At 39.3% G+C, this 12,964-nt stretch overlaps 1 long non-coding RNA gene across 1 annotated transcript in view; it reads left to right on the plus strand.

The window, feature by feature from the left end:
- LOC118527572 (uncharacterized) overlaps positions 1–12,964 on the plus strand; it is a 91,211-nt gene that overhangs the window by 75,594 nt on the left and 2,653 nt on the right. The window contains exon 5 of the long non-coding RNA XR_013446454.1: positions 851–891. This is a non-coding gene — a long non-coding RNA (uncharacterized LOC118527572). The remainder of the gene's footprint in view (positions 1–850; positions 892–12,964) is intronic.

Below are 12,964 nucleotides of genomic sequence, written 5' to 3' on the forward strand. Positions count from 1 at the left end.
CTGGGCTATGGTGTGCAACTGATTGGATTGATGCCAATCTGACTGATTTGTTCTAAAGGCCAGAAAAACTGGACTGAGCCATGGGCATAATAACCATGTGTTCTAATCATGTTTATCCTCAACTTGTTTCTTTCTGTTAACAATAGCAGGAAGAGTGTTGGTGGGGGTGGTGTGATGGATTTCAAAAGACCTGAGATCAGACCTCAATAGTTCGCAGCTTTACTACTGTGTGACCATGAAAACTTACTTAACCTTCCCAGCTTCATTTCCTCACCTTTGAAATGAGAGGTTGGACTAGAGGATCTTTAAGGATCCTTTCTCTAATCTGTCATAACCCAAACGTAGTTGAAGTTCCACATGGCTCAGTCTCAGTGCAAGAATGAATTCAAAGAAGTGGTATGGTACCCAAAAAGTAACTAGAGTTCTTAAAATATTTTTTTACTTTCTCAATAAACTGCTAAAGTGGGGTGTGCATTTTCCTGGGAGGGTATTTTTTTAAAAAAAAAATATCTTTATTGAGATACAATTCACATACCATACCATTCACCCATTTAATGCATACCATTTAGATTAGATTTTAGTATGTGATAGGCATTCTTAATATTAAAAAAATCTCCCTACTTCACTGTCATCCTCATTCCCTTCCACATGTACATTTGGGGCTCCCCAAAATTCTGAATCTCTCACTGACACCTCCCAATCTCACAAATTCTCCCCAGCATCCATTCCACTTGATTCTCTGGCCTCCCTCCCTCCTTTCTCCTCTTAACACCTCTCTTAGCTCTTTAATATAGAGATCAACTGGGACTTGTTTGTTTTCTATTTTTATCTCTATCTGCTCATTATTCAGATTCCGAGCAACAAAGGAGAGTCCAAGAACAACCTGGACAGGTGAGAAATTTTTCCCTTTAGACATAAGAGGGGGACATGGGGTCTGGAGAGAAGACTGTGAAGGTTTCTGCTTAAATATTCCTCTTCCTATTGCACTATGGGCACAGCATGGCTTGTTCTCCCACTTGTTCTTCCTCTCTGTGCCTCCAGTCAGCTCAGCCATCGTGCGGAAGTGGAAGTACAATGTTCTTCTGGAAGGCCTAGAGTTTCAGGGGTTAAACTGTTGAATTAATTTCTCACAGAGTGACACAGAGTCCATTTGTCTCATTTGTGCTGTAAAATTGTAAGGCTGTACTTGCATTGCTTTTCACCTCTACCTGAAGGAAGCAGGGCTCTTGATAGCATCTCTGGTATGATGTGGGTGTGTCCATGCAGTGCAGGCCTGCCCTTGCCTGCTGTGGCAGGTCTCTGCCTGATAAGGCCACACCAGGCCTCTCAGCATTTTGGGAAGTCATCTCCATGCGGGGTGAAAATTTCAATGTGACCCAGTTTATTCAGTGGGTTGTTTTACTGAATTTCATACTGATGAAAACCAATTAAAGAATAAATATTTATTAAGCACCTGCTGTGTTCAAAATACACCCTAAGTATTCTGTGTAATGCATAGTCCCTAGCCTCACGCAGTTTTAAAATGGAGAAGTACATAAAAGCACATTGAACATTATGATATTAGACTGGAAAAGAAGCTTATCTTTTAGGACAAACTTGAATTTTGTTCAATGGAAAATATTTTTGTAATAGATTGATTAATAATGCATTGGTTTTTTTTTTTAGAAACAAGTCATTTATTTTTTTAAAGACTATTTGAGAGAGAGAGAGAGCGCGCGTGTGCATGCACAGGAGTGGGGGGAGGGGCAGAGGGAGAGGGAAAAGCGACTCCCTGCTGAGCAAGGACCCTGGGATCGTGACCTGAGCTGAAGGCAAACACTTAACCAAGTGAGCCACTCAGGCACCCCAATAATGCATTGTTTATTGTAAAATTTTTTGTAGCACACAGAAGTATGAAGGAGAAAATATAAAGGATGAGAAATTCTGCTTCCTAGAAATAACTAGTGTTAGACTTTTGATGAACATTCTTCCAGCCATCTAGCTATGCATACACACACACACACACACATATATTATACATACATAATTTTACATAAATGGATTTATAATATACTTACTATTTGTAATCTGCTTTTTTTCTCAGAAGTTTGTCAGAAACTGTTTATCAGTAGATATAGATGAACATCATTATATTTAATTATAGCAGAGTGTTCAATTGTATCACCATAATTTAACTAATTCTCTGTTAATAGAAATTTAAATTATTTCCAGTTTTTAAAATATTACAGACAGTCATTACATATGTGTCCAATTATGCCCTTAGCATAAGTTCTCTGGAGGTGGAATTGCTTGGTCAAATAATATGAGCATTTAAACTTTTGATACATAATACCACACTTCCCTGAAAAACAAAGCCCCTTGTTTCAGATGCTGTCATCCCCTTGGTCCACTCTGGAGGGCCCTCAGATGGAACAAACTTACGGCCTCTTGTGTGTCTTTGTTAAGGACATTCTCTAGCTGTGGAGTCCTTCCACAGTTGAGGAGCAGGAAGTGCCTAAAGTTTGGGAGTTAATGTGACCCCTGACTTATAAATGACATGAATTGGTAAATAATGCCCCAGGTTTTTTGCCGCTTGGTGGGACTGTTCTGAAGGTGTTCAGAGGAATTCAGTCCATTGCCTGTAGTGGTACCCTGCTCATTAACTCACTTATTTGCCTTCCTCCCTTACTGCCTCACTTCTCCACTCCTTGCTTGGCTTCCTGGGACTTGTACTTAAATCTTAGACTCAGAGTCTGCTTTGGAGGGAACCCAAAGGAAGACATCCTTCTTATTACAGCTGAAAAGTATGCAGAATATGCCCCCACCAAAGAGGTCCATGTCTTAATCTCTGGAAGTTGTGAAAATGTTATCTTACATGACAAAAGGGACTTTGTAGATTTAATCACATATTAAGAACCTTGAGATAGGAAATTATCCTGGATTATCTGAATGGCCCCAGTATAATCACAAGGGTCATTCAAAGTGAAGGAAGGAGGGAGAAGAAGAGAATCAGAAGGAAATGTGAAGAATAGTCAGATGCAGTGGTATTTGCTTTGAAGATGGAGAAAGAGGGCCATGAGCCAAGAGTTATGGGCAGCTTCTAAAAGCTGGAAAGGGTGAGGAAATGGATTCTCCCTTAGAGCCTCTGGAAAGGAACCTGCCCTGCTGACATCTTGATTTTAGCCCAGTAAAACTTGTGTTGGACTTCTAACCTAATAGAACTGTAAGATAATAAATTTGTGCAAAGTTTGTAGTAATCTGATATAGTAGCAACAGGAAGTTAATACAGGAAATTAAAGAATACAAGACAACTTATGCCAGAAGCATCATATGGTACTTATTATTCCAAAAGAGAGGTATGAACAATGGGACTTGGAGAAGGAAGGAATCATGAAATGTGTTCCTTCCTCTTGAGTGCTGTCATTGTTGCTTGTGGGTGAGTTTAGAGTAGATGACTCAAAGACCACTAAATATATACTTGTGGCCAGAAACTCTTCCCAACAAGCTGAGGGTTTGTGTGAGTTTTAATTTACTTGAAAATTCTGTCAGGCTTTTAAAAAATTTAGTGTGTATAAAAATTACCTGGGAAAATAAAACGTCAAAAAAAGATCATCTGGGGAAATAGTTAAAAATGCAGCTCCTTGGATCTCATTTGCCAGAGGTTTTGAGTCAAAGGTCTGGAATAAGGTCCAGGAATTTGCATTTAAAACTGTTATTCTGGGGCACCTGGGTCGCTCAGTAGGTTAAGTGGTTAAGTGTCTGTCTTTTGATTTCAGCTCAGGTCATGATCTCAGGGTTGTGAGATCAAGCCCTGCCTTGGGCTCCGCCCTGGGAGCCTGCTTAGGATTCTCTCTCTTCCTCTAGCTCTGCCCCTCCCCTGCTCATACTCTCTCTCTCTCTCTTAAAAAAACAAAAAACAAAACAAAAAAACCCACAAAGGATACCTGGGTGGCTCAGTTGGTTAAGTGTCTCTCAGTTTTGGCTCAGGTCATGATCTCAGGGTCATGAGATCAAGCCCTGCATTGGGCTCTGTGCTCAGCGTGGAGTCTGCTTGATAGTCTCATTCTCCCCCGGCCCCTACCCCCTCACACTCTCTGTCTCTCTCTAAAATAAACAAATAAAATCTTTACAATAAAAAAAGCAAAAAACAAAAAAACTAGGTTATTCTGACACATGTTGCTTCAGGGACTCTCTTACTGAAAACTTGCTCCTTGGTGGCTAGGGATGAGGTCGCCATGGCACATACTTTGTCAGGCAGGTTGTGTAGATAAGATCAAAAAAGAAGGAAATCACTAGAAATTATCTACTATTGTATCGTGAAAAAAATCCTATTTTAGTTTCTGTTTGAGGGAATCAGTCACAACAGTAATTAGAGTGAACTGAAGCCTGCTTTTAATAGATGGAAGTGAACTATGTCACTAGAGACAGAGTATCTGGACCCCTGGACCCCTGAGGATCCTTTGATCTTCTGGTTGCAGTAACATTTCCTCATTTAGCTAATGGGCATATCATTTCCAGATGACCTTGGAGAGCAGGGCACTTCGGCTTTTACTCACTGGTAGAAGCACACTCAAACGTTTGGGCCATGCTAAGGATTGCAGATGTGCTGAAGGGTGTCTTGGATCTTGTCCAGTGAGGGCTGTTGGAGGTCACCAGAAAAGAATGCTTACATTTGCCTCATGCCTGTTTGAAGGAGGGTCTATGCTTGTCTAGCTCCGTGCAGCTCTCTGAAATGTCAGAAGATAAGAAATGCCTCTCAGCACGGAGGCTTCCAGACACATATGTGACAAGAAATCTGGCATGAGCTTTACAAGTGTCAGATGTCTAGGATAAAGCAATATGGGTATAGTATTTCTAGTGCTATTTTGGTGCCTTGTGCATGAGCCTGCAGCATTAGAAAAACTGCTTTTCAGCTTTGGGTGATAGCCTTACTGGCGCTCAGTGTGCATGTCTGAAAGTACAGTTGGGTCACAAACTAGTGACGGGCCTCAGCAAGTCACCTACAATCATGGTACCAAGATTTGAGGGAATGCTCTTGAGGGACCCAGGCATTCCATAGCCTATGATAACTGTTAACAGCCACAGAACCTCTCATCAGATGGTGCTGTATAAGCATTAATCAACTCTTGCAACACTCGTGTGAAGTTGGTAAACACTCTTATCCTTGTTTCTCATACAGGGAACTAAAGCATGGAGAGGTCCAACAGAGAGGGTCACAGACTTAGCTGATTTACTTTTCTTATTGTTTAATGATATCAGGTGAATGATTTCAAAATGAATTTCCATTTTATATAATTCAGGGAATATGTCTCCTGGCGAGAGAGCATTTTTGGCAGTTGTGACTTGCTGAAAGACTTGAAGTTCCCAGTCTGGCTGTTCATTGGTTAGGAGCAAATGCCTGGGGCACTTGGCTTAACAACTGTCATAAATGGTGAGAAAAAATGTGTAAGAAAAAACAAAATATGGTAATGTAGTGAGGTTGTTACGGCAATAATATCCAAATAGGAATATTGTATATAAAGTCTGAATATTACTCCCTTCTCACCCTAGATATTTGACACTGACTGGATCCTCTTTTAATTTTGTTTCTATTTATTTATTTTTTGGAAGTCCATTGGTAAGCTGTGGACACCATAGTTTAAGAAGGTTAAGAAGAACTTAAAATGGAGAGTCCCTTGAATGATTCAAATGTGGAAAAAGAAAACCTTTGAGAAAAGATAAAGGTATTGTTATTAACTTGTAGAAAGAAGGTTGATGGAGAATTATGAGGTCTCTAAACATATCACAAAGTATTATTTTGTAGAAGGCAACTGATTCTCTTAATTCTCTTAATTGATAACAAAACTTGAAAAAGTGGGTTCAGACCAGAGTCTGAAGTGTTTGACGAGTCATAAGAAATAATTTTCTGGTGTTGAGAATGACTAAAAACCAAAATAAGCTACCCAGAAAGGAGCTGCCCCTTTCTGAAGGTCTCTCATAAATAGGTTAAATCAGCAAGGCATGGTAGTGTTTCCAATACCCTAAATGGTCTGCCTGGTAGTGACAGGAGTGAGTTTTTTTTTTTTTTTCTTTCATCCTTTTACTTGGAAATAAGTTTAGACTTACAGAAGAGTTGTAAAACTAGTACATAGAATTCCTATACCTATAGGTATACCCATACCCAGCTTCTCCTAATGTTAACATTTCACACAACCATGGTACAATTACCAAAAGGAATTAACAGCACTACAAAGTGGGAGTGGGAACTTTTGAAGAGGAGGCAGGATGGGCCTATGGACAACCACAAATCTTTCAACAGAACAAATCATTTTTATTTGTTTGATATATTGGAATTCCACATGAGACTTTAAACAAATGGTTTTATTGCAAAAACCTTTAAAACCATAAACCTAGAAGCAGGTATAGTTAGACTGACCTGTTAGGGAGTATTGTGTTTGGTAGACATTTGTTGATATAGCTCAATGGTACATATACTTTTTGTTGTTTCTTTCTCTCTTCTGGTTTGTCCTGATTCATGCGGGGTCTTTATACTTGCTTTCTCACCAGCACCAAAAATGATTCCTGGCCCATAGTATATGCTTAATTAATATTTGTTCATTGAATCAAATAGGTATATTTACCCTTTTTTCATTTCTTCACATGGCTTGCTCCTTATTCAAATATCTGCTCAAGCCTTTCCTGACCACCCTAACTAAAATAGCATTCCCTTCCTCTCTCTTTCTACCCTATGCTATTTTTTTTCTTTTTATTCAGAGTGCTTTTCACTACCTAAAAGATTATTTGTTTGTTAATATGTTTGTTAGAAGTGTATGGTCTGTGTCCTACTAGCAGTAAGCTCCTCAACTATGACTTTGTCTTGTTTTGGATCCTTATGCCATTCTTATGCCTAGAATGATATCTGGTACCTGGGAGTTTACATGAACACTTACTAAGAGAGTGAATGAATGAACACGGATATTATCACCTGTACTTTAAAGATACAAATAGTCACCTTCAGAAAGGTTCACTTATTCATTTTTTTAAATTTACAATTTGTATATATAAAGACAGTTTGACTATTTTTTTCCAAAGATTTTTATCTATTTGAGAGAGAGAGAGAGAAAGGAAAGAAAGGGGCATAGGGAGAGGGAGAAAGAGTCTTAAGCGGACTCTGTGCTGAGCACAGAGCCTGATGTGGGGCTCGATCTCATGATCATGACTCTGAGATCACGACCTGAGCAGAAACCAAGAGTCGGATGCCTAATCAGCTGCATGACCCAGGCGCCACTGGTTTGACTATTTTTTCAATCAGATCATTATATTTATAAACTTCCTTATGCCTTTCACTGATGTTGGAAAATTATTTCTCATTTTAATCTCAAATAGTTATACTGCAGCCAGTAATGTTGTAGGCATATTTTTGAAAGAAAAAAGATAAATTATATGAAACTCCTTGAGCTCTGAGAAAGATAACTACATTCAAGATCGTTGTATTGTCATTATTAATTAGTGTTATGCAAAAGCAAAAGAATCACACAGCCCTATCAGTATCATGGGAATCACACCACTCACTAGCTTAATAGGAACTCAGATCCCAGTAAATGAATTAAAATCATTCAAAATATTATGCATGTGGACATCCCACAGTAAGACAGCTGGACCATTTCTTAGGGCCAGCATCATTTATACACAGAGAAGTGTTAAAATGTTCTTGTTATCTGTCTATATGCATATGAGGAAAGTGCCTAAGGTATGTCTGCTATTTTTTTAACATTTTTTTTTCACACAAAGGCAAAAAAAAAAAATTCCTCATCATGATTCACTTGTGCAGGGTTTTAGAGAGGGCAATTTAGGGCAGCTCAGTCTGGACCTCTATGTTTTCTCATGGCAATTTTTGGTTTAAGAGCTAGATAGAGGCTTTCCATTCCATTCTGAGTGTAGGAGGCAGAATAATGGCCCCCAGAGTTGTCATGTCCTAATTCTTGGAACCTGTGAATATTTAAGTTTATATGGGAAAGGGGAATTAAGGTTCACATGAATTAATATTGCTAATCAGCTCACCTTAAAACGGGGAGATTATCCTGGACTGTCTGAGTGGGCCCAGAGTAATTACAGGATCCTTAAAAGTGAAAGAGGAAGGCAGAAGAAAGTGTCAGAGGATAACGATGTGAGAAAGACTGACCATTGCTGGCTTTGATGTTGGAAAAGAGTAATGAGTCAAGAAGGTAGGCAGCCTCTAGAAGGCAAGAAAATGGATTCTCCCCTAGATCATCCAGAAAGGAATGCAGGTTTTAGCCTAGTGAGACCCATCTTTGACTTTTGGCCTTTAGACTTGTAAGATAATAGATTTATATTATTTTAAGCCACCAAGTTTGTTATAATTTGTTACAGTAGTGATAGGAAACTAATATACTGACTTTCATTTATACCCCTCCACAATCTTATCCCACCCACCCTACCTGACCTTATCTCCCTTTTCTATCCAACTTCTGTTTTTCTGCTCCAGGGAGATCAGTTTCCTCTCTCCACTTACACCATGCTCATTATCACTCCCTAGCTGTTTGCCCTTGTAGAGGTTTCTATGATAGGGAAATAATTTCTCCATCTTGCTGAACGAATCTGTGTGGACATGCTTTCTTCTTCCCATAAATTGCTAGGTGAACCTTTTATCTGACTCTTCCGATGCCCAGATATAAAAGATTTCACCAGAATGAATTGAATTTTTGCATGTGCCAGCACTGATGTCATGAAAATGACAAAGATTAAAAGATGTCCATCGACTGATAAATAAATAAAGAAGTTGTGGCATATATATATATATATATACACACATGCACAATGGAGTATTATTCAGCCATCAAAAAGAACGAAATCTTGGGGCGCCTGTGTGGCTCAGTTGTTTATGCATCTGACTCCCATTTCAGCTCAGGTCATGATCTCAGGGATGTGAGATAGAGCCCTGTGTGGGACTCTGTGCTGGGTGTGGAGCCTGCTTAAGATTCTGTCTCTCCCTCTGCCCTTCCCCCACTGCTCATGTGCTCACATGCTCGCTCTCTCATATGATTTCACTCATATGTGAAATTTAAGAAACAAAACATATGAACATAGGGGAAAGGAAAAAAAAAGAGAGGGAGGGAAGCAAACCATAAGAAACTCTTAACTATAGAGAACAAATTGAGGGTTGACAGAGGTGGGCAGGGGATGGGCTAAATGGGTGATGGGGATTAAGGAGGGCACTTGTTGTGATGAGCACGGGGTGTTATCTGTAAGTGATGAATCACTAAATTCTACACCTGAAGCCAATTTTACCATATATGTTAACTAACTAGAATTTAAATAAAAACTTGAAATAAAAAAACCGACTTTTGCAGACACACACATTCACTAGTTGAAGAGATGTACACAGAAGCAGTTACAAAGCAACATGCCATAAAGTATAACTGAAATATGTTTAGAGTACTTAAAGAATGGAGGGAAAGGAATGACTGATTGCTTAATGGGGGCAGGCATAAGGATCACCGGTGGGGTTTAGGCAAGACTTCTCAGATAAGGGGATATATGGGCTGATTCATGAATGATGAAGCACCAAAAAATATCCAAGGCCTCTGCTTCATTTATAGCATAGGCATGTTCTATAAATCTCAGAAAAATTTTAAGATTTTTTGCTTTGCCTTTGAAAATAATAGTTGGCGGGACGCCTGGGTGGCTCAGTCGGTTAAGCGTCTGCCTTTGGCTCAGGTCATGATCCCAGGGTCCTGGGATCGAGTCCCGCATGGGGCTCCCTGCTCCGCGGGGAGCCTGCTTCTCCCTCTGCCTCTGCCTCTCTCTCTCTCTGTCTCTCATGAATAAATAAATAAAATCTTAAAAAAAAAAAAAGAAAATAATAGTTGGCAAGATCTAACTAAAGTACAGAATAAAGATGGTAATAGGACCCACAGAGAAGGATCTGGAGCCCTGGCAATGTTTTCAGAGGGCACCAATATAGCCTAGCCAATGCAGCAGTCCCTGAATCACTGTGTATGCAGGCAGATCAAGATTAACATGAGCAAATGAAGTGATTCCAATGCCATTAACATACTGATTGCAGTTAAGTGCATTGCTTGTTCAACAATCCTTCAGTACACTAAAAAATATTTAAAGTAATGGGAAACCAAAAACCTTTCCTATTCATAATACTACAAAAATATATTTGTCTTGCCTTCAACTTACAGTTCTATGTTTATGATTCTCAAATATATCTATCTCTAGTTTGTTAATTTTCACTTTTACTCTAATCCTGGATTGAAAACCTCCTATAGGACATTTCTGGTTAGAAGTTCTGTCATCACGTCAGTGTTTACATGTCCAAAACCAAATTAATATTATCCAAGAACCCCAGTAATCTCTCTACAAATCTCAATTTCTGTTATATATTACCAATGTTATAGTCCCCAAGATTTTCTGAATTGAAAACAAGTTATAGCAGAAAAAATTCTGGAATAGTTGTCAGAATTTGGGGGTTTAGTTTAGATTCTGCTGCTCACACTTAAATAATTTTGGTTAATTCACATAACCATAAGGATCTGTTTCCTCATGGGAAAAATGAAGGGCTTGGGTTGGTAGTAGATGACTCATTCATTTATTTGACAAACATGTTTTCAGCATATATGATGTGTTGGTTGGTCATTAATAGTGCCTAGTGTGAGGATATGATGTTGATGAGCTAGGCACAGATCCTTACGTCACAGACCCATTATTCTCTAAATGTCTCCTATATCAGTCTTTCACTAAGCCCTATTGATTTTGTCCTCACTGTATCCCTTCTTTCTTTCTGTCTCCTGCTGCTATCACTTGAGTCAGAGAGAGTGCTCACTGACTCATGCTGAGGTGCCTGCTGGAGCCCCCTCCCTGTCTTTCTCCAGTTTCTCCACACTAAGCCATGCTACGTGGTGTCCTCTTGTCAGGTAACTCTCCTCCTCAAGAATCTAATGCTTCTTATTGCCTCTTATAAATGATGTCCAGTTTTTTTAGACTATGTCAAAGGTCTTCTGTAATCAGTCCTTACCTTATGTCTAATTTTCTCTCTCTTTACAACCCATCTTTTGTCAGGCCATTCTTCCCCAAACATGGCTCACATCTGCATCTCCATGCTTGCTGAGTCTCCCTCCTGAAATATTTCCCGCCACCACACCTCCTGACTAACTTGATCCCACAAGGCTCAGTGAAAACCACATATTTTCCAGGAAGGCTTCCCCAGAACTTACAGGCCACCACCCCCTCTCCCTCATTTATCTTCCAAGGCCCCTGGTGTGTATTTTGCATATTTTGGACATTTGGCTATAGAGTATTATAGCGTCTTCATTTGTTAAATGTGTAGGTCTTATAGCTTCAATACATCTGAGAGCCCTTTAAGTATAGGTACTGTGTCAGACATTTCCTTTATGGCCCAGCCCAAGTCCAGGAACATGAAAGTCAAGTTTAAGATTGTAAAGACCTAAATCTAGCTGCCTGAGTTCTTAACATGGCTTCATCTTTTCCTAGCTATGTGACCATGGGCGATTTACTCCTCTTCTCTGAGCTTTTGTTTTCATATTTGCAAACTTGGAACAACAATATTACCTGCCTCAGTTACTCACTAGTTAATATGAGTAAGGGTCTAGAACAGATCTTGATACATAGTGAGTGCTCAAGAAGTGTTAGCTAATATTCTTTCATTAGATTATTATTGGAATTAAATGAGGTAATTCATGTAAAACCCTCACCATAGTGCCTGGCCTGTAGTAAGTGTTCAGTAAATATTAGCCCTCATTATTACTATTCTATTTAACAGGTGAGGAGGCTTTGTGGGGGAAAATGGCCATCATCATAATTATTGTCAAGTATTTAAAATTTATGAGATAGCATTATAACAATCTCTATTTTTTAAAGGTGAGGAAACTGAGGTTTGGAGAGGTTGAATAACTGATGAAGTCACACACCTAAGAAATAACAGAGCAGATTGAATGCCCAGGATGCCTGACTGCAAAATCTGTACCCCTTAAGCCATTATTCTTCTGCTTCTGGTCCTGGACTAGGCAGTATGGGAGAAATTTGATCTGGTAGTGAAAACAAACATGGAATTTGTATCACATGGTCTCGGTCCTCATCCTGACTTTACCACTTACCTGGGTAGGATATTTAATCCTTCAGAGGTTATGTTTCCTTCCTTATCTGTAAGATGGAGACAACAATACCTCCTTCATATGATTGTGTTGGGAATTAAAGAGGTAACATAAGTAAAGTCCCAGCACAAGGCCTGGCCTTAGTAGGTATTCAATACATTTTAGATTCCTTCTTCTTGCTCTCCCTTTTGAAAATTTGTGCTCAAGATTGTACTTTTTAGTGTGTTTAATTAGTCTGTGATATTAATTAAAATGCAACATAGTGACCAGAGAAGATTCCTATAAGAGTCAGTATTCCATTGCCCTGACTTTGTGTTATAAATAACCAAACATGGCTGGTATTCGTGACATGCGAACTCCTGGCACAGCTTATTCTCGACCACTGTCAGTGCAGTGTTTCTAATTGATATAATTCTTTCTACAAGTTGGGGCATGTCCCAGGAGGGAAAATCTTTTGCCAAGCAGGTGGGGGTGAGTAAAGAATTTGAGATTGCAAATATAGTCTGAGTTGGGACTGCTTGGTTGTGCATGTGAGCAACAGAGAATGCTGGGACTTTGAGCAGGCATTTGAGTGAGCCTTTTGAAGGTCATATCCCTCTGGATGAGTATGCCACTGGAATTTTCCAAGGATTGTTTTATTTTAGTCTTTGGACTGAGTTGATGGTGATATAATATGTGGTTGAAAATAGCATGAATAATTAAGTTAGAGGCAACATTAATGTCCCTAGATGTTAATAAAAACAGCTACCAGGAATTCATAGATAGGAATTCCCTTCCCAAGCTTGATTCCTAAGTAGGCACAAATTATAAGATACATTCCAACAGCTAGTAAGAGAAAACATCAGCCTCTTGTATGTGCCCTAACC

Source organism: Halichoerus grypus, chromosome 3 (genome assembly GCF_964656455.1).
Source record: "Halichoerus grypus chromosome 3, mHalGry1.hap1.1, whole genome shotgun sequence".
NCBI classification, from domain to species: Eukaryota; Metazoa; Chordata; class Mammalia; order Carnivora; family Phocidae; genus Halichoerus; species Halichoerus grypus.